The sequence below is a fragment of the Mustelus asterias genome, unplaced genomic scaffold (genome assembly GCF_964213995.1).
Source record: "Mustelus asterias unplaced genomic scaffold, sMusAst1.hap1.1 HAP1_SCAFFOLD_35, whole genome shotgun sequence".
In the NCBI taxonomy this organism is placed as follows: Eukaryota; Metazoa; Chordata; class Chondrichthyes; order Carcharhiniformes; family Triakidae; genus Mustelus; species Mustelus asterias.
In genome coordinates this window covers 1,504,789-1,526,416 of record NW_027590117.1, presented here as the reverse complement: position 1 = coordinate 1,526,416, position 21,628 = coordinate 1,504,789, and the positions used below count along the sequence as shown (strand labels likewise).

Sequence of the window (21,628 nt, the reverse complement as noted above, 5' to 3'; positions counted from 1 at the left end):
ATGTCCACTCTATCCAGGCCCCACAGTATCCTATAAGTTTCAAGAAGGTCCCCCCTCATCCTTGTGAACTCCAATGAGTACAGATCCAGAGTCCTCAACCGTTTCTCATATGACAAGCTTTTCATTCCAGAGATCATTCTTGTGAACCACCTCTGGGCCCTTTCCAAGGCCAGCACATCCTTCCTTAGATACGGGGCCCAAAGCTGCTCACAATACTGCAAATGGGGTGTGACTGGAGCCTTGTACAGCCTCAGAAGTACATCACTGCTCTTATATTGTATCCCTCTCGACATGAATGCTAACATTGCATTTGCCTTCCGAACTGCCAACTGACCCTGCCGGTTAACCTTAAGAGAATCTTGAACAATGACTCCCAAGTCCCTTTGCGCTTCTGATTTCCTCAGCATTTCCCCATTTAGAAAATAGTCTATGCCTCCATTCCTCCCTCCAAAGTGCATAACCTCACACTTTTCCACATTGTATTCCATCTGCCACTTCTTTGCCAACTCTCCTAGCCTGTCCAAGTCCTTCTGCAGCCTCCCTGCTTCCTCAGTACTACCTGTCCCTCTCCATGTCTTTGTATCATCTGCAAACTTAGCAACAGAGCTTTCACTTCCTGCTTCCAAATTGTTAATGTATATGGTGAAAAGTTGTGGTCCCAGCACTGATCCCTGAGGCACACCACTCAACATCGGCTGCCATCCTGAAAAAGACCTCTTTATCCCCACCTTCTGCCAGTCAGCCAATCCTCTATCCATGCCTGGATCTTACCCTTAACATCATGGGCTCTTAACTTATTTAACAGTCTCCGACTCAGCACCGTGTCAGAAGGCCTTCTGGAAATCTAAATAAATCACGTCCACTGGTTCTCCTTTATCGAACTTCCTTTTGCCTCCTCAAAGAACTTTAAAGCTTAGTGTGGGATTTACTCACTGATAGAGCATGTGAGTGTGGGATTTGTATCTGTGAATGGATGAGAACATATCTGAGTTTATGATTCATTCTGTATCTGGGTCTCATTGTGTGTCTGTCCAAAGGTGGTGCATGTGACTGCATGTAGTAATAATTCTCTTCTTGGTGGTATTAGTTTTATTTTTGTTTGTATCGCTCTCATCCACAATATCAGTGTGTTCATTTTATTCTGTATCTGTCAGTCTCTGTACCTGTATTTCAGTGCATGTGTTGCAGGACGGCAGTGGAATCACACACTGACTCTGTTTGACTGTTCTTCCTTTGCGCTTGATAAGCAATTGATAAAATATTCAATGTATAGTGTATTTTCTACCTATCCTCTTAAATTTAATCAACATTTTTCCTTCTGACAGGCAAAGAGTTGAAACCAGCAGAATAAATGGAGCGATTCTTTCACACAAGGTGAATTACAGCCAGCTCCTCACACACAGTAAGTGTCACTCACACACCCAGCAGAGATGGCCAAGAGGTTCACTTGCTGGAGTTCTGATCCATTGTGCTCTGCAAGCACAGGCCCCAAGCACAACATTGTTGTTGGTTTATGGTTCAGTCGTCTGGTTGGTGAGGGTTTCAACTAAATTGGCAGCGGGTTCGACACCAGCACATAGAAGTAGCAGAAAGGAATAAGGGCAGAAAGGAGGGAGAGTGATGGATAATACTGCAGAAGGAGCAGACTAAGAAGCATTGAAGTTAGTCCTCTTCCAATTTAGAATGTTTACTTTAGATTGTTCCTTGCTAATGTCAAGCTTGTGATCCAATGATCACTGGATAAAAACACAGACACTTGATTCATGTGGCCAACCTTGGCCCACCCCATTCCCCAGCACCAGATCCAGCAATGCTTTGTTCATAGTTTCTTGAGAATACTCTGATCCAAGAAATTCTCTTGAACATATTTCAAAAATTCCCAGACAGATGAATGTATGAATTAGGAGCAGGTGTAGGCCACTTGGCCCCTTGAGCCTGCTCCACCATTCAATATGATCATGACTGGTCTGATTGTAACTTCAAACCCACATCCTTACCTATCCCCGATAATCTTTCACCTCCTTGCTTCCTCATAGCACCAGGGAGCCGGGTTCAATTCCAACCTTGGGTGACTGTCTGGAATTTGCACATTCTCCCTGTGTCAACATTTGTTCCTCTGGGTGCTTTTTCTGAGTGGCAGTCAGTGACTAGTGCAGTTCTGCAGGGATCAGTGCCAGGACCCCAACTGTTCACATTATATATTAATGATTTAGAAGAGGGAACTAAATGTATTATCTCCAAATTTGCAGATGATACGAAGTTGGGTGGGAGGGTAAGCTGTGAGGAGGATGCAGAGTTACTTCAGCGTAATTTGGACAAGCTGAGTGCATGGACATCGCATGTCAGATGCACTATAATGTGGATAAATGTGAGGTTATCCACTTTGGTAGAAGGAATCGGAAAAAAGATTATTACATGAATGGTTGTAAATTTAGAGAGGTGGATATTCAATGAGATCTTGGAGTCCTCATGCATCAGTTGCTGAAAGTAAGAGCGCAGGTACAGCAGGCAGTAAAGAAGGCAAATGGTATGTTGGCCTTAATAGCGAGAGGATTTGAGTACAGAGATAGGGATGTTTTGCTGCAATTGTGTAGGGCGTTGGTGAGGCCACACCTGGAGGATTGTGTGCACTTTTGGTGTCCTTATCTGAGGAAGGATGTCCTTGCTATAGAGAGAGTACAATGGAGGTTTACTTGGCTGATTCCTGGGCTGGCAGATGTGTCATATGATCGGAGACTAAATCACTTAGGATTCAGAGAGACTAAGTTGGCTGGAAAGAATATTCCAAATGGTGGGGGAGTCCAGAACTAGGGGTCTTGGTTGAGGATAAGGGGTAAAGCTTTTGGAACTTGGGTGAGGAGAAATTTCCTCACCCAGAGGGTGGTGAATGTGCGGAATTCACGACCACAGAATGTAGTTGAGGCCAAAACGTTATCTGGTTTCAAGAAGAAATTAGATATAGCTCTTGGGTTCAAAGGGATCAAGGGATATGGGGGGGAGAGTGGGGATCAGGATATTGAATTCAATGATCAGAATGAATTGTGGAGCAGGCTCGATGGGCTGAATGGCCGACTCCTGCTTCTGATTTCTATGTTTCTACGCTCCAGTTTCCTCACACATTCCAAAGATGTGCAGGTTAGGTGGATTGACCATGCTAACTTGCTTCTTTGTGTCCCAAGATGTGTAGGTTAGGGGGATTAGCAGGGTAAATGCATGGGGTTACAGGGATGCAGCAAGGAGTGGGCCTCAGAAAGATGCTCTGTTGGAAAATCAGTGCTAACCCGAGGGGCCAAATGGCCTTCGTCGACACTGTAGGTATTCTATGATTTTCTATCCACCTCTGCAATCAAAATATTGAAAGATTTTGCTTGCTTTGCCTTTTGAGGAAGGGAGTTCCATCGACACACAACCCTCTGAGAGAAAATAATCTCGCCTCATCTGTGCCTCAAATGAATGACCCTTTATTTTTAAACAGTGACCCCTCATTCTAGATTCTCCCACAAGAGGAAATATGCTCTTCATATCCATCCTGTCAAGACCACTCAGATCTGTAAAGTTTCAATCAAGTCGACACTTACTCTTCTAACCTCTCGCTTGCAAATTTATCCCCTCCAACATGTCCTCATGAGACAACCCGCTCCTTCCTGGTATTAATCCCGTAAACCTTCTCTGAACTGTTTCAAGCACATCTACATATTTAGCTGAAGTTAAACGAAGCATGTTATTTATTGGGAAAATTATTATATATTATCTTTATTTGTTCTAGCAAGTAGTCTCACAATACCAGGTTAAAGTCCATCTGGATTTTTTGGTGGCATGAGCTTTCAGCACGCTGCTCCTTGTTGGAGTGTAACCGGGGACAACTTTGATTGGATGTAATGTGACCAATGGGAACAAGATGTAAGGGTCAGCTGACCCAACAAAGCATGGAACCAATCACAGAGTGATGTAATAGTCAGCTGATGAGCTGATTCACTCTTGGCCTTTTGGCTGAGATCAGGTGTAGTATGGTCGGCTGCGCTTGGTTGAGGTCATTGGGTTGCACTGAAGCTTCGTGTGTTTCATATGAAGCAATTTTTTAAAAGCGGCATCTCAGCCTTTTGGCTAAGATGCAAATGAGCTCAAGTCTTGGAGGAGGAACCTCCCCCTTCTCCAATCAGCTTGGCTCATGTAGATCAGGCCCAGGACAGGGTGATTTGGTCGCTCGCCCTGTCTTGTCAGCCTGGATCTGAAATGTCTCAACTTGTTGAGACTCTGAATTGGATTTGATTTGATTGAATTGGAAAAGTATAAAAAAAAAATATGCTCTGTTTGTGAACCCAATTCTCCACTCACCTGAGGAAGGAGAAGTGCTCCGAAAGCTCGTGCTACCAAATAAACCTGTTCGACTTGAACCTGGTGTTGTGAGACTTCTTACCGTGCCCACCCCAGTCCAATGCCGGCATCACGACATCTGATTTGTTCTAGTATAAGGTGTAAATTTTACATTGAAGACACGTCAGGTGAAGACAGCTGAGTAGAATGTGTGGTTTGTCTCATGTGGGGAGTCTTGGATGCGGCCAGTGTCTTGAATGACCACATGTGCAGGAAGTGTTCCCAGCTGCAGAAACTGGAGCTCCAGGTTTCGGACCTTGAGGAGCAGCTGGACAGACTGTGATGCATTTGAGAGGCACATTTAGAGAGATGGTCACAGCAGAGCTCAAGGTACTAGAGGAAAGAAGGGAATGGGTGACCACTGAGCAGTCCAGGAAGAACAGGCATGTGGAATCATAGAATAGAATTATTGAATCCCTACAGTGCAGAAGGGGGCCATTCAGCCCATCGAGCCTGCACCAATAACCATCCTACCCAGCCCCTATCCCCATAACCCCAGGTATTTACGCTGCCAATCTCTCTAACCTACACATCTTGGGGCACTAAAGGGCAATTTAGCATGGTCAATCCACCTAACCTGCACATTTTTGGACTGTGGGAGGTAACCAGAGCACCAGGAGGAAACCCACACATAAACCGGGAGAATGTGCAAACTCCACACAAACAGCCATCCAAGGCCAGAATTGAAGCCGGGTCCCTCATGCTGTGAGGCAGCAATGCGAACCACTTTGTCACCCTGCCACCCAAACGGGTACTGCAGGAGTCCCCTGGGATCCTAGTCACGAACATGTCTTCCATTTTGGATGCAGATGAGGGTGCTGGTCAGCACCCCAGAGGAGTGCAGTCAGAGCCAAGATTCTGGCACCACAAGCATCTTGCTTGAACAGGTGAGGAAGAAGAAGACAGGAAGAGCAATAGTGATAGGGAATTCATCAGTCAGTAGTGCAGACAGGCATTTCTGTGGCCAAGGATTTGACTTCAGGATGGTGTGTTATCTCTCTGGCCAGTGTCAGGGATGTCACTGAATCGCTGCAGGACATCCTGAAAGAGGAGGGTGATAGGATAGAGGTTGTGATACATATAAAAGTAGCAGAAAGGAATAAGGGCAGAAAGGAGGGAGAGTGATGGATAATACAGGAGAAGGAAGTAATACCATGTTGGATAGAAGGAGACAAACAAGTACTATGAAGAATGTCAAGACAGGTTTCCAATGTATGTAAACACAAAGTGTGATAAACAAGGTTGATGAGCTTGAAGGACCAAGAGAAATGTGGGAATCTGATGCGAAGGCAATGACAGAAATGTGGCTTAAAGAGTGAAGACAGGGTGCTGAATATTCAAGAATTGTGTTCAGAAAGAGATAGATAAGAGAACAGGAGAGGTGGGATGACAATACTGACCAGGGAAGTCATTGTAGTGTTGGAGAGTGGAGATGTCCTTGAGGTGACAAGGACACAATCCAGTTGTTTAAAGTCTGAAATCAGTGTAAGGGGAACTATTGAGAAAAATTGTGAGGGTCAAAATTAATCTCCATTTGCAGAGGCAAGGATTAATCAAGGATAGTCAGCATGGCTTTGTTCGGGGGAGATCATGTCTAACAAATTAGATTGAATTTTTTGGGGAGTTGTCTAGCCTTGTAGGTCAGGGCAGTGAGTTGATGTCGTCCACATGGACTTCAGTAAGGCATTTGACAATGGGAGAATGGTCAAGAAGATATGAGCCCATGTGATCCAGTATAATTTGGAAAATTGCATCAAAAACTTTCGTAGTGGCATAAAGCAGAGGGTGATGGTCACAGGTTGCATGTTCCTTTGTGTTCCAGCTTGTGCAGATTCAATGGTTTGTGGGTTATTTGGATAGTGTGGGAGGGGGTTGTGTGGGAAAATGTAAGATGCTGAGTCAGTGCAGACTAGATGGCATAAATATCCTCCCCCACTATAGGGATGCAAAGAACAAAGAACAATACAGAACAGAAACAGATCCTTTAGCCCACCAAGTCTGTACCGATGTAGATGCCTCTCTGATCTTTGGAACAAGTTTGGTGAAACTTTGTTACACTTTCTATCACAAAATAATTATCCTTCCTAAGGTAAGGGGACCAAAACTACACACAGTTCTCCAGGTGCCGTCTAACCAAGCTGCTATACAATTAAAGTAAGGCTTCACTTCTGCTGTACTCAAAACCTTTTGCAATAACGTCCAACATATCATTAGCCTTCCTAATTGCCATCTGGACCTGCATGTTAACATTTTTAGTCCTTTTGTACATCTACATTTTCTTATCTTTTATCTTGACAGGTTTTTATCACAGGAATAAAACAAATTTATCCACTCACAGATATAAAACACGGTGTCACCTTGATCACACATTAAGTAACAATTCTTCGCTCAGACAGACAAAAGATAATTGTACAATACTGAATAAATTACAATTAATTACCTGATAAATATGTAAATGAATCCAAAAAAGCTCAATATGAGTAAGACAGAAAGATGTAACAGCAATTCCTTTGCTTCCAATTGCAGGAATTGCTTCCCAGGTTATGTATCCAATTGTTACCATTCACAGAATTACAAATTGAATACTCACACACAGCTGCTGAATATAAACAGGGACAGTCAAATGTACTGGAAATCTACATGAAAAAATAAATTGAAAGATGAACAAATATCAACACATTATAGTTTTAGCATGTAGTGTTTATCACAATGTCTGAGATACATGTCACCTTAAAGTACAGAAGTATCCCACACTTCAACACAACGCAAGAGACACATGGATAAAGATTGATTCCTACACCCACATGGATAATCAGAGAATCACAGATGTAAAATTAATCCTACTTTCTCAAACTCTCTAGAGACAGATGGAAGAACAAGGAATTCCAAAACATACTAGAGAATGACAACTACAGAATGATACCTACATTCAAACTTTTGTTTTGAGAAACAGTGAAGCAAAATGAAGTCCACTCTCACACAGTATCACAAGTAGCATCCATAGAATGAACCCTGCATTCACACACAACATCACAGACAGACAGAAAAGCACACCAAATGTTGTACCAGAGACCGATGCATACAGTATGATTCAGACACTTATGCAGTTACTCAATGACACATGCCTGCAGAACTGAAATCAAACTCCCATTCAATTCAAGACACTGGCATGAGCAGAATTTACCCCATATTAACACACACAGTGGAGACTGATATTGTGCATGAGTCACAAAATTATGTTCAGCCAATCTCACACATGCAAGCTGGCAATCAACAGACAAATACACATTTTGTTTCACATACTGTACCCAATACTTACAGGTGCATAATTAATCACATTCTGTACATGAAATAGTGAGATGCTATTTCAGTCCCACACTCAGCCTCACTGATTTAGAATAGGATCCCTCCAGTGCAGAAGAATGTCATTTGACCCATCAAGTCTGCACTGACTCAACATTTTACCCAGGCCCTATCCCCATAACCCCACAAATTTACCACGGCTACATCCCCGAACTACACATCTTGGGGTACCAAGGGGCAATTAACATGGCCAATCCGAATAACCTGCACAACTTTGAACTGTGGGAGGAAACCAGTGCACTTGGAGAAAACCCATGCAGATAAGGGGAGAATATGCAACCTCCACAAAGACAGGCGTCCGAGGCCGGAAACGAACCTGGGTCCCTGGCATTGTGAGGCAGCTCTCTAACCATTGTGTCGCCCGTTCTTGCAGTGTACTTCACAAATGGTGCACACTGTGTATGAATGGTTGAGGGAGTAAATGCTGAAGCTGGTGAATGGTTTGCAAGTGAAACCAAAAACTAGATTTGTTTCTGAGATTCTTTGGTGTTGTTGGAGGTGCACTGACCAGTGAGTGGAGAGTATTCCATCCCTTACCTAAATGTGGAATTCAATTGTGGAAAGTCTGTTGGAAAATAGGAGGTCAGTCACTCGCTATGGACATGCTCTGTTCTATTTTTAAAGCCACAGTCATATTGTGACAGGATACAAGAAGTACCTTGTACTCATTTATCGTTAATTACAGTCACAGAATGATGACCATGCTAAAACATAATTAGAAGATAAGAAATTGGAGCAAGAGTCGGCCATTCGGCTCTTCGAGTCTACATTGCCATACAGTGAAATCATGACTGATTTTCCACTTCAACACCATTTTCCTGAACTATCCCCGTAACCCTTGATGTTTTTGATATGTAGAAATCTATCAATCTCACTCATGAACATATTTAATGATTAAATCTCCTCATATCTCTCCGCATTGCTTCTATCTGCAAAATTGTTGCCCATTCGCTCAGCCTCTTCAAATACACACAAAGAGTCTTTGCCTCCTTCTCACAACTCACACATCCACCTTGTTTGTGACAGCTACCAATTTGGAAATATTACCTTTAATCCCAAATCATTGATACACAGATTGTAGAAAGCAGTGGCCCAAACACTGATCCTTGTGGTAGCCCACTTGTCATAGCCTGCTAACTTGAAAATGACCCATTTGTTCCTACTCTCAGTTTTCTGTCCATCAGCTCGTTCTCAGTCTATTCCAGGACATTCTCTCCCCCAGCCCCCCCCCCCCCCCCCCCGCCCGCCCACCCACCCACCCAGCCCCCACCATTCCACGTGCTCTCATTTTCTTTATTTGCCTCTGGTGTGGAACCGTATCAAGGCTTGTAGCCAGTAATATCCAATTCTGATTCCACTCCTTGCAATCAGCTTTTTGTTTTAGCAACAATGTCAATGTGGCTGTTGCTCATCAAACTTATTCCCCTTCCACACGCCCAGATATTGTACACTGCCAGCTCCCGGTGATGGGCGGAAGTAAAGCAGAGCAGTTGGTGCTGGTGAGGAAGGGGAAATGTATGAACAGTATCAGCAGTCTGATAGAGTGATGTGGGATTAGCAGCAGAGAGAATGCGCTGGTGCGGCAGAGGGAGTGAGAGAGTCAGGGGGTTGGGTGGATCGGGGCGGACAAGGGGAAAGGACGGATTGACAACAGGCTGGTTGCTGCTCAAATCCACATCGCTTCTCGGCCTTTTGGCTCAGATCAAGTGTAGTATGGATTGCCTGCACTTGGTTGAGGTCATTAGGTTACGCTGAGGCTTCATATGTTTCATATGAAGCAATTTTTAAAAGCGGCATCTCGGCCTTTTGGCTCAGATGCAAATGAGCTCAAGTCTTGGAGGAGGATCCTCCCCCTTCTCCAATCAGCTTGACTCATGTAGATCAGGCCCAGGACAGGGTGGTTTTGGTCTCCCGTCCTGCCTTGTCAGCCTGGATCTGAAATGTCTCAACTTGTTGAGACTCTGAATTGGATTTGATTGAGGCGGAACTTCTTCTCCCAGAGGTTGGTGAATCTCTGGAATTCTCTGCCCACTGAGGTGGTGGAGGCTACCTCGCTGAATATGTTTCAAGCGCGGATGGATGGATTCCTGAGCGGTAAGGGAATTAAGGGTTATGGGGATCAGGCGGGTAAGTGGTACTGATCCACGTCAGATCAGCCATGATCTTATTGAATGGCGGGGCAGGCTCGAGGGGCTAGATGGCCTACTCCTGCTCCTATTTCTTATGTTCTTATATTCGATGCCCCGTCCAATAAAGGCAAGCATGCCATATGTTTTCTTGACCACCCTCTCCACCTGTGCTGCCAACTTTAAGGATATATGGACTTGTTCACCCAGGTCCCTCTGTGTGACTATACTCCTGATGGTTCTGCCATTTATTGTATCGCTCCCCCTTACATGAGAGCTACCAAAATGCATCACTTCGCATTTATCTGGATTAAATTCCATCTGCCATTTCTCCGCCCAATGCCTATCTATATCCTGCTGTATTCTCTGACAATGTTCATCACTATCCGCAATTCCAGCAATCTTTGTGTCGTCCACAAACTTACTGATCACACCAGCTCCTTCTTCCTCCAAATCATTTATATATATCACAAACAGCAGAGGTCCCAGTACAGAGCCCTGCGGAACACCACTAGTCACAGACCTCCAACTGGAAAAAGACCCCTCCACTGCTACCCTCTGTCTTCTATGGCTAAGCCAGTTCTCGACCCATCTAGCGAGCTCACCTTTTATCCCATGAGATTTAACCTTTTGCACCAGCCTACCATGAGGGACCTTGTCAAACCCTTTACTAAAATCCATATTGACGACATCCATGGCCCTTCCCTCGTCAATCGTTTTAGTCAACTCCTCAAAAAACTCAACCAAATTTGTGAGGCATGACCTCCCTCGTACAAAACCAGGCTGTCTATCGCTAATGAGATTATTCAGTTCTAAATGCGCATATATCCTATCTCTAAGAATCTTCCCCAACAATTTCCCTACCACGGACGTCAAGCTCACCGGCCTAGAATACCCGGGTTATCCTTGCTACCCTTCTTATATAAAGGGACCACATTTGCTATCCTCCAATCCTCTGGGACCTCACCAGTGTCCAGTGAAGAGACAAAGATGTCTGTTAGAGGCCCAGCAATTTCATCTCTTGCCTCCCTGAGTAGTCTAGGACAGATGCCATCTGGCCCTGGGGATTTGTCTGTCTTAATGTTTCCTAAAATACTTCCTCCCCTGTAATTGAGATTTTTTCTAAGGGGTCAACACATCTCTCTGAGACACTACCAGTCAACATGTCCCTCTCCTTTCTGAATACTGATGCAAAGTATTCGTTTAGGATCCCTCCTACTTCCTTTGGTTCTAAGCATAATTCTCCTCCTTTGTCCCTGAGAGGTCCGATTATTTCCCGAACAACCCTCTTGTTCCAAACGTATGTATAAAATGCCTTAGGATTCTCCTTAAACCTGTCTGCCAAGGACATTTCGTGACCCATTTTTGCCCTTCTAACTCCCTGTTTGAGTTATTTTCTACTGGCTCTGTATTTCTCCAGTGTTCCATCTGTTTTTAGCTGTCTGGACCTCATGTGTGCCTTCTTTTTCTTTTTGATTAGACCCACAATTTCACTGGTTATCCACGGCTTCCGAATCCTACCTTTTCTATCCTTCTTCGTTACAGGCACATGCCTGTCCTGCAGTCCTATCAACTGCTCCTTAAAAGACCCCCACATGCCAGAACTGGATTTACCCTCGAACAGCCTCTTCCAATCAACAGCCACCAAATCCTGCCTAATCCGGCTGTAGTTAGCCTTCCCCCAATTCAGCACCTTACCCATAGGACAACACTCATCTTTTTCCATTACTATCCTAAAATTTACAGAATTGTGGTCACTATTTGCCACATGTTCCCCTACTGAAACTTTGATGACCTGACCAGGCTCATTCCCCAGTACTAGGTCCAGTATAGCCCCCTCTCTAGTTGGACTGTCAACATATTGTTCCAAAGAACCTTCAAATACGCATTTTATAAATTATTCCCCGTCCAGGCCCCCAGCCGAAGCGATTTCCAGTCTATACAAGGGAAATTAAAGCCTCCCACTACAACAACCCTATTTGTTTTGCACCTGTCCAGAATCTCCTTACATACCCGTTCCTGAACTTCCCGTTGGCTGTTGGGAGGCCTAGCATACCCCCAGCATAGTGACTGCGCCCTTCCTGTTTCTGAGCTCCACCCACAGTGACTCATTACGTGACCCTTCCAAATTGTCCACCCTCTGTACCGCTGTAATATGCTCCCGAACCAGCATTGCTACTCCCCCACCTCTCCTAGCCCCTTCTCTGTCTCGCCTAAAACACTTATACCCTGGAATATTCAGCTGCCAGTCCTGTCCTTCTTTGAACCAAGTCTCCGTCACTGCAACCACATCCAAGTTCCGCGCAAGCATTAAGGCTCTAAGCTAGTCTGTCTTGCCCGTTGCGCTCCTTGCATTGAAGCAGATGCACGCCAGATCTCCAGGCCCACTGCGGTCACCCTCCCCCAGGATGCTCTTCCTCTTAGGCCTTGTCTTGGCCCCAACCTCGTCCCCAGCCTCTATGCTTATTGACCTATTGTTCTGAACCCCAACCCCCCTGCCACATTAGTTTAAACCCACCCGAACCACACTAGCAAAACTCCCTTTATTTCATATTGTTTGTTTGCGGGTCTTCCCACCAAAACGAATCACCTCATTATCTGTCTGCCACCTGTCCTCCGATTCCGCCATGTGTCCTTTTGGAGTTTTTTTTTTTCTGGAGCTCTTTTCACAACCACAGGACGTCCCAAAACATTTCACTGATAATAAAGGATTTTTGAAATATAGTGTCTGTCCAATTGCTGTACATTTGTACTGTCTGTTCGACAATGTCAGAATGGTAAATAACTGCTGGAGGCATGGCTCTCTGGCGCAACAGATAGCGTGTCATTGTCTGGTGAGACATTCAAAGATAAACTTTGAAAAGAATCTGCTGTTAATAAGCTGATCAGTGCGTTGGGAGCTGCAGCTGCGATGGCCGAGTGGTTAAGGCGTTGAATTTGAAATCCAGTGGGGTTTCACCACGCACGTTCGTGCCCTGTTCGCAGCGAGTGCGTTTCTAACTGTTCATTTTCTTTCCTTACTTCCCCAAGCCTGATCACGAACTGAAAAACTGACCGCCATTCGTACTGGATTTCGTGAAGGTATCGACGAAATATTGACTGAACTGATGGAAAAGAAGACAATAGGGATATCCGTTTGATATATGTATTTTGGGAGCTGAACGTTGCTCTGTGAGGAGAAGGGGGTTAGGTCAGAAGTGCGGGAGAAGAATGGGACACGGGTGAGAGCCCAGTCAAACATGGAGGGGGTTGGGTAGGATGGACCCTGCTTTCAGGAAGTTGGAGTCCATGTCAGGAGCGCCCTTTTGGAAAGAGGCATCAGGGGAACAGTTGCGACTGAGGTGAAGAAACTCGGAGAATGTGAATGGCGTCCTTACAGGGAATAGGGAATGAGGATCTGTACTCGACGTGTGAGTCGGTAGGGTTTTAAGTACTGGTGGTCAATCTATCTAGAATTGGAGACAGAGAGGTAAAGGAAGGATGGGGAAGTGTCGGAGATGTGGAGGTGCGAGGGTTGAAATTGCAAGCAAAGTAGCTATAATTTTTCCCGCTGCAGACGAGAGCAGAAAGAGGCACCAATACAGTCATCGATGTCACGGAAAAATAGATGCGGGAGGGGGGCCTGAACAGGACTGGAACATGGAATATTCCACATACTCCACAAAAAGGCAGTCGCCATTCAGGTGGTTAAGCATGGCCTAACAGGCATAGCGTTTGAATTCAGTGCTGCTATCTGAAAATTGCAGCTTCGAGCTCAGTCACCCTTTATAGAAATTTGGTGGAATCTTCTGAAAACCGAGCTCTCGTCCATGAACAGAAATCCATGGTTTCTTCCAGAAATTGCAGGGATCTTTTTTCAGAATTACGTTCCTTGTAACTTTGATCAATAAATTCACACTCATCTTAGTATTTTGAGATCCGAATAATTCCACAATATCTATTTGGTCTGGGTAAATTATTGATGTTCCCAACTAGAACAAACGATTTTGTATCAATCGGCTAATTGAAATTGTGTGGAGGGAATTCTAATCTTCTCGGGAAGAGGTTGAATAATGAGCTGAATGAACTATTTCTGTTTCCAGGGATGAAAGGTTATATCACTGGGCTGGCAATCCAGAGGCCCGCACTAATATTTGGCGACACGGAGTAAATCCCACCATGGCAGCTGGTGAAATTCAAATTCAGTGATTTAATGCACAGAAACATGGATAGTAAAGATAAACAGGGGTAGGCCATTCAGCCTAAATAAACTTGGAATTGAAAGCAAGCTTCAGTCATGGCGGCCTTGAAATTCCCGTCGATTTGTTTCCCACAGAAAACTTCTTCACCATCAACAGGGAACATTTCACACAACAGGAAACACCTTTACAGAACAGAGAAAACTTCTGCTCAAGACGGATCATATTTACACAACCGGGAACATATTTATACAACAGGGAAGAATTTGACAGAACCATAGTGAAGATCTGTCAACGGCAGAGACCCAGGTCCACAACAGAGAGAACAGCTACACAGCAGAGAGCACAGTTACACAACAGGAAATACATTTCCAAACAGGGCCTATCTTTGACTTAAAGAAAACATCTTTTCATAAATAATTAGTATCTTGCTGGTTTGCTCGGCACCTTTTCTGTCTGTCATTGTGTGTGTGCCCTGATAGTCTCTTACTGCTTTTCTGTGTCTACCTATCTGTCTGTCACATTCGATGTGATGTTATGTGTTGTTCGCCAGCCAGGGTGAGCTTCCCAACACGGGTGTTCTTGATTTCAACCAAAGGTTGACTGGCTCCCGCGCAATAGTAATAGGCAGGAAGCCATCACCTTTCGGAGCAGAGTGACGCAGCGGAAGAGTGCTGTGTTAATAACTGAGAAGTGGCTGGATCGAAACCATCCTTTGCTATTGTGTTCTCATTCGTATCAAAAAGGCATAATCGGCTGCTGTCCAATTGCATATCTGGATTTTCTTGACAGCAAATTTGCTTCGTCATCTTGATTTGTATTCCTGTGGGTGATACAGCGCATTTCTCCCAGGTTCAGCTCAGTTGGCTGGACAGCAGATTTAGCCAACGACTCGGGATCATTTCCCGTATCGGTTGAGATTATTGATAAAGTCCCCATCTTCTCAGCCTTGCTCCACGCCTGAGGTGTGAATCCTCTGGTTAAATCATCACCAGTCGGCTCTCCGCTTTGATGACACCGAGAATCATCTCGGACCGTGGATCTTGCTTTCAGTTTACAAACTGCAAAAATATGATCTGCGTGTGGAAATCGGAAGCATCCCTAAAATATCAATTCATCATAATTTGAAATCTAGAATTTCGGAAACATTTGCGAACAGTCAACTTTCCCAGGAGCATCTGCAGAAAAGCGCCGTGAGCTTGACATGATTTGAATACGCAACCTTCAGATTTGGAGTTCGACACGATACCGGCTCCAAGCTCACACTGCTAGCCGCTTTTTGCATCTGGTTTATTTTCTGCGACTTCAAAGTCAAACAGGGATCAGAGAGGAGAAATGTCTTCCTTTCTGTGGATTTAAATCGAATGGAAGAGTAACAGCGAACCGAGATTAACAAGAGAGCAGAAGCACAACATTATTCTGCGGGAGAAATGCATCCTTTGTTACGGCTGTTAAGAACACAAGAGCTGATTTGGGGCATAGTTATCGCATGGCGAGGTGGACGAGCAGTTAAGGCGATGAACTGCTGCTCCATTGTGCTATGCACGCGTGGGTTTGAATCCGATCCTGGTCGAGGATGCATTTCCTCTGTCTCCATGTTGACCCACTTATTGAGGGTGAACTGATGACTTATTTTGAGGTTCACGAACCAAGGTGTAGTTTCAGCTCCGAGTTCCACAGGTTTGAGGGTGAATAGTCCAGCACCATTTCATATACGTCATCCAAATGAGAAACTCGAGCTGGCAATCAATTCCAATCAGGACACCAGCTTTGGGCAGAGTTTCCAGCATGAGAACATGTGGTTTCAGAAGCTCCAAAGCAGACGCCGCTTCAGTTGCGGCCCTCGTGGCAGGTTTTGTCATTCCAGAGTCGGCAGTTCCGCCATGAAAACGAGTGCCGTGTTAGGTGCAATGGTCATGTAAAATTGCCCCTTCGTGGCAGGAGCTTTAGCATGTTTAATACGTTGGTTACGGGGGTAGGGCCTGCATGGGATTGTTGTTTGCACAGGCTCGATGGGCCGAATGGCCTTCTTCAGTACTGTCGGGATTCAATGCAGTTTGGGCGGCTGTTTCACTTCTCTGAGAATATTGATAACTGTTCTCTGAAAACATTACAACTTCTAACCAATCAATGCCTGTTTGTGAAGTGGCCATGAATAGGGCTGAAAATCGAAACGGTTCATATTGAATTCGTTACAGCAAGTTGATTCTTCAAGAGGTGTTAATATAAAGCTTTCAGAGACTGTCATAGTTTCTTAAAAGATCAGTTGCGCTTGTTTTTCGTTTGTTCATTAATTATTTGGAGAGGGTGCAGTTGGTCAGTATCTGTGCCTCCTGCTTGGCCAGCTCCGCGGGCAGCGGCAGCTCCATTCCTGTCCAGATGTCTTGACACAAACAGCAAATCCAAATTATTGTTCACTTCTGCCATCTCCTGGCTGAACGCGTGTTGTGCAGCAAGGTCGCCATTCATTCAGAACCTTTTTGGATTGGAGTGAAATAACATCAACAAGATTCTTACCAATTAAAATGATCGCAAAAAATGATATTAACCAAATTCCATGTTCCAGAGATATGCTTTCCGATTGGGCGATCCTGCTTACCCCGATCTACGGAAAATGTAAATCTCCCAGAAATGCAATGTCGTTTATAGGGTTCTCTAATCTCTGATTTCGATGCCACTACGTTGCTTGTGGAGACGTTCCGTAAATACAGAGGGAGTGGCAGAGTTTGGTGAGCGATGGTGGTGTCGTGGTGACTGTGCGAGCATTTGACCAAGGCCCAGTTCCTGACCATCACAGTGGTGACTTATTTAATTAGCTCTTGCAGGTCAGAACAGGAGAGGGTCACTCCTAAAATGAAACTCACTGAATATTCTTATTGTCAATGAGTTACGAACGGAAAATCCAGCTTCAATTTGCTTTCAGTGTAAACTTTGTATCAATGGAAGAACAGGCGTCAAAACTAATCAATGAGTTCTCAGTCAGGAACAACAGTAAAAAAGGGAAGTTAAACTGTCCAGAAGAACGAGACAAGCCAAGTTGAGTTGATGAACTGTGCGATGGGCACACATGGTGTGTGATGAAATCAGCAACTGAGGAAGTTGTGTAATTATATCTAACGAAAATAAGGGGCAGTTCAACTGAGCAAGCGATGGTGGTATAGTGGTGAGCATAGCTCACTATATATCCAAGCAGTTGACCCTGGTTCGATTCCCCGCCATCGCACTTATTTTGAATCTTTTCCACGGGCTCTCGTGTTTCAAAACATGTGGACAAAAACAGCAGGACACGCAGCATTTGCCGGTCATGTCTTAAAATGGACTTCACGTTTGCATTTCATTTTTCCGGATGGAAAATTCGGCTTCAATTTCTTTAAACTGGATTGGGTTGCCCCAGGGATCTGTTCTGGGACCCTGGCTCTTTGTGATTTTTATAAATGACCTGGATGAGGAAGTGGAAGCATGGGTTGGCAAGTTTGCTGATGACAGAAAGGTTGGAGGTGTTGTGGATAGTGTAGAGGGATGTCAGCAGTTGCAACGAGACATAGATAAGATGCAAGACTGGGCGGAGAATTGGCAGATGGACTTCAACCCAAACAAGTGTGTGGTGGTTCATTTTGCCAATTCGAATAGGATAGAAGAATATAATATTCTGGGTAAGACGCTTGGCAGTGTGGAAGAACAGAGGGATCTTGGGGTCCGGGTTCATAGAACGCTCAAAGCGGTAGAGGCTGTGGTTAAGAAGGCGGATGGAATACTGGCCTTCATTAATAGAGAAATTGAGTTTAGAAATCGGGAGATAATACTGCAGCTGTATAGGACCCTGGTGAGACCCCACCTGGAGTACTGTGCCCAGTTCTGGTCGCCTCATTACAGAAAGGATGTGGAAGCCATAGAACTGGTGCAGAGGAGATTTACGAGGATGTTGCCGAGATTAAGTGGTATGCCTTATGAGGATAGGTTGAGAGAGCGAGGTCTATTCTCCTTGGAGAGGCTAAGGATGAGAGGTGACCTGATAGAGGTGCATAATAGGTTGAGAGGTATTGATAGAGTGGATTCTCAGTGGCTTTTACCCAGGTCTGCAATGGTTGTCACGAGAGGCCACAGGTTTAGGGTGCTGGGGAGTAGGTATAGAGGAGATGTTAGGGGTAAGTTTTTCACTCAGAGGGTGGTGGGTGCGTGGAATCGGCTGCCGGTAGTGGTGGTGGAAGCGGATTCGATTGAGTCTTTTAAGAGACTTTTCGATAGGTTCATGGATGTTAGTAAGATAGAGGGTTATAGATGAGCCTAGAAGGTAAGGAAATTGTTCGGCACAACTTGTGGGCCGGAGGGCCTGTTTGTGCTGTAGCTTTTCTATGTTTCTATGAATATAGGGAAGTATAATCATATTGGAACGTCAGTAAACGAGGATTATAGATATGCAGAAAACATCAGGAAATTTCATGTTAGAATTAATTTCAAAATGTCTTTGGATTAAGTGATCATTTTCTCCACGACTCCAAACACAAGCGATAAAGTGATGGAATATATTCAGAGATGAGAGAATTCTGCAAACAAATCGACGTTGCTTTAAAATCTTCCAATAATTTCTGACAGATTGAACCGTGCTGGGCAGCTCATTTAGGAAGCGGTTGTTGTCTTGTTTACGCACAAGATATATTTCTGGTACAATATGTCCCAGGCCGAAAAGATGATATCCAAGAATGTCTGGAAAATGTCTGTGAGAGTCAGAACTGGATCCGAAATGAAACTAGCGGTGGCGGCGCAGAGCAACTTAAAGGCAAAGAGCAGACGGAGCAGAGACAAGCTGCTGTCAGCTCTCGGCTCTTGCAGTCTCTCTGTGTTTCTCTCTCCTCACAAACTCTCCCACTGCAATTAAAATTGGGCACTCCAGATTCTCAGACTGACTTATTTCTATTACTGAAATCTGAATATTTCCTGTTGAGAAAATTCCATGTGAATTCAGGGCAGCAATTTCCATTTCAACACGTATCTTTGCTGAATTGATCGCGCTCTCTCAGTCGAGCGCTGACTTAGAGTCCGTCTGTCGACTGAAACCTTGAAATCGACCAAAACCTTTGCTTAACTTCTCTCTTCAGGTCTGAGCAGGACAGCAGCACGATCTAATGGCAAGAGAATCTTCCGATTTGACTCAAGAGGGGCTGGAGAATCCGGAGCTGAGTGCAGACACACAAACACTAACATTTGTCTAACCCAGCCGCCCCTTTAACACACTCTCGCTGACACAATGTTCACCTCTGCACATTGACAGGTCAAACTCTGTCTCAGATTGACAGCTCCCAGGACAGGCTTTCCTCTCCTCGCTCTGTGCTGTGGATTCTCGGGCATTAGTTGGAGTTTCTCAGTTCAGTAACTGTTAAAACCGCTGAGGCCGGCAATGCTCACAGTGTATGTTCCCCAGATTCAGGGGGTTGCAGCCAATTAGAGCTGTGCCTGGGTTAACCCAGAACTGGTTGAAATTATGATCTTGTTCACAAGCTGAATTCTATTTGGTCAGATGAATATACAGATTGTGTGCACTGAGTTACTAACCCACAAATTCCCCCCTTCATATACAGTTGATGAGAGGGCGTGGAGGGATAGACAGAGACAGAGTGAGTTAGGGCAGTGAGACACAGCCGGCCAGACAATTTATCAGTTTCAGAAATCCTTGTAAATTCCGGCTTTTTCCAGAAAGATTATCTTGGAGAAAGAAAAGCTGCAGCCTCAGCTCTCAATGATATTGTGACGGAGACACAGTATTAATACCACAATCAGGAGCAGTGCTGCAATTTGACAGAAGAGATGGGGAGAGGCAATAGAAACTGAATGGTCCAGTTCTAGACAGTGTGCCGGCTCGGGGAACCTGAGGTTCAGAGAGACCTTTGATGGAGAGAGGCCATTCTGAGAGCGTCGTCAGGAAGGCGGATTGGATCATTGGCTTCGTAAGTCGAGGCACTGAGTATAAAAGCAGGGAAGTTATGCTCAATCTTTATGAAGTTCCGATTAACTGCAACTGTTATTGGATTGCACCCAGACCCGGTAAGCACACTTTAGAAAGTGCGTGAGGGTCCTTCTGAGGGGGGAAACGACATTTACTGTTTTGGATCCAGCGATGAGGGATTATAGCTACATGGTAATGCTGGATTATTCGGAGTTTATCTCTTTGCAGCAAACGGGATTGAGTGGTGCTGTACGAGAGGTGTAAAATACTATAACATATTGAACTAAGGCACACAGGGGGAAGTTGCTGCATGAGCTGCGAGCAGAAGTATTCAGGGACAGGTATTAAAGATTTAAGACAGGATGTGGAGGAGGCATAGGATCCCGACAGTGCGGAAGGAGGCCATTCGGCCCAGACATTCTGCACCGACTCCCCGACAGAGAATCCCTCCCTGTAATCTCACGTAATTACCCTGCTAATCCCCCTGACAATAAGTGTCAATTTTGCCTTGTCAATCTACCTAATCGGCACATCGTTGGAGATGGGAGGATACCGAAGCACCCGAAGGAAACACACGCAGACACGGGGAGAACGTGCAAACTCCACACATGACAGTCACACAAGAATGTTAGAAGTGGACTTTAGTTTCCGGCCGTTTACAAACTCTGGGGATTCCCCTTCAATTTGTTGGCATCTGCGAATAAGAGAAGCATCCAAAAACGCAACTGAAAATAAATATAATCACGGCAGCTATTCACATGGAGCTAACATTTGATGCTGTATTGCGTCTGTTGACCGCGTGGCCTAATGGATAAGGCGTCTGACTTCGGTAATGCTGGGGGTGGTGATATCAGAAGATTGCAGGTTCGAGTCCTGTCGCGGTCGTTTTATGCAGAAATCTGGGAGAACTCCCGGCAAACCGAGATTTCCTTCTTCAGCTGAAAGCTCTGCATTTTCTTGCACACACTGCAGGGCGCTTTCTCAGAATGTATTTCCTTGTTGTTCTGTTCATTAAATTTTCTCATCTCTTTATTTTATTCTCCACCCAAGAGATCAATCTTTTTTGTGTGGTCTCAATAAATTATTGTTGCTCCCGAATGGAGCAACAGGGTTTGCAGCAAATGGTTTCATAAAATTCTGTGGAGGAAAATCTAATCTCCTCAGGAAGAGGTTTAATAATGAGCTGAGTGAACTGTTGCGGTTTACAGGGATGAAAGGTGATGGGGCTGGTAATCCAGAGGCTCGCACTAATCTTTGGGGACACGGAGTAAATCCCACCACGGCAGCTGATGATTTAAATTCACTATTTAATCAATCTGGAATTGAAAGCTGGTCTCAGTAATGGCGGCCTTGAAACTACGGTCGATTGTTGTAAAATATAGTCTGGTTCACCGAAGCAGTACAGGTAAATAAGTCTGGCCTCCTTAACTGGTCTGGCCTACATGTGACTCGAGAGTAAGAGGGTGACTCTTACTCGACCTCTGAAATGGTCAAACAAGCCATTCTCAGTTGAAGGGCAATTCGGGAAGGGCAACAAATGCTGGTCCTGCAGGCGACACCAACAGCCCATAAAAAGAAGAATCATTGAGTGGAAAGAGAATGGCCTGGTAACGGACTGAGAAACTGGACCCTTCTTCTCCACTAAC

The 21,628-nt window shown here is 44.8% G+C and overlaps 1 non-coding gene across 1 annotated transcript; it reads left to right on the top strand.

Annotated features, from left to right (window-relative positions):
- Positions 1-20,775: 20,775 nt before the first annotated feature.
- Positions 20,776-20,867, top strand: trnar-ucg (transfer RNA arginine (anticodon UCG)). Its single transcript is given in 2 exon segments — positions 20,776-20,812; positions 20,832-20,867. It is a non-coding gene; the product is annotated as a tRNA-Arg (tRNA).
- Positions 20,868-21,628: the final 761 nt, after the last annotated feature.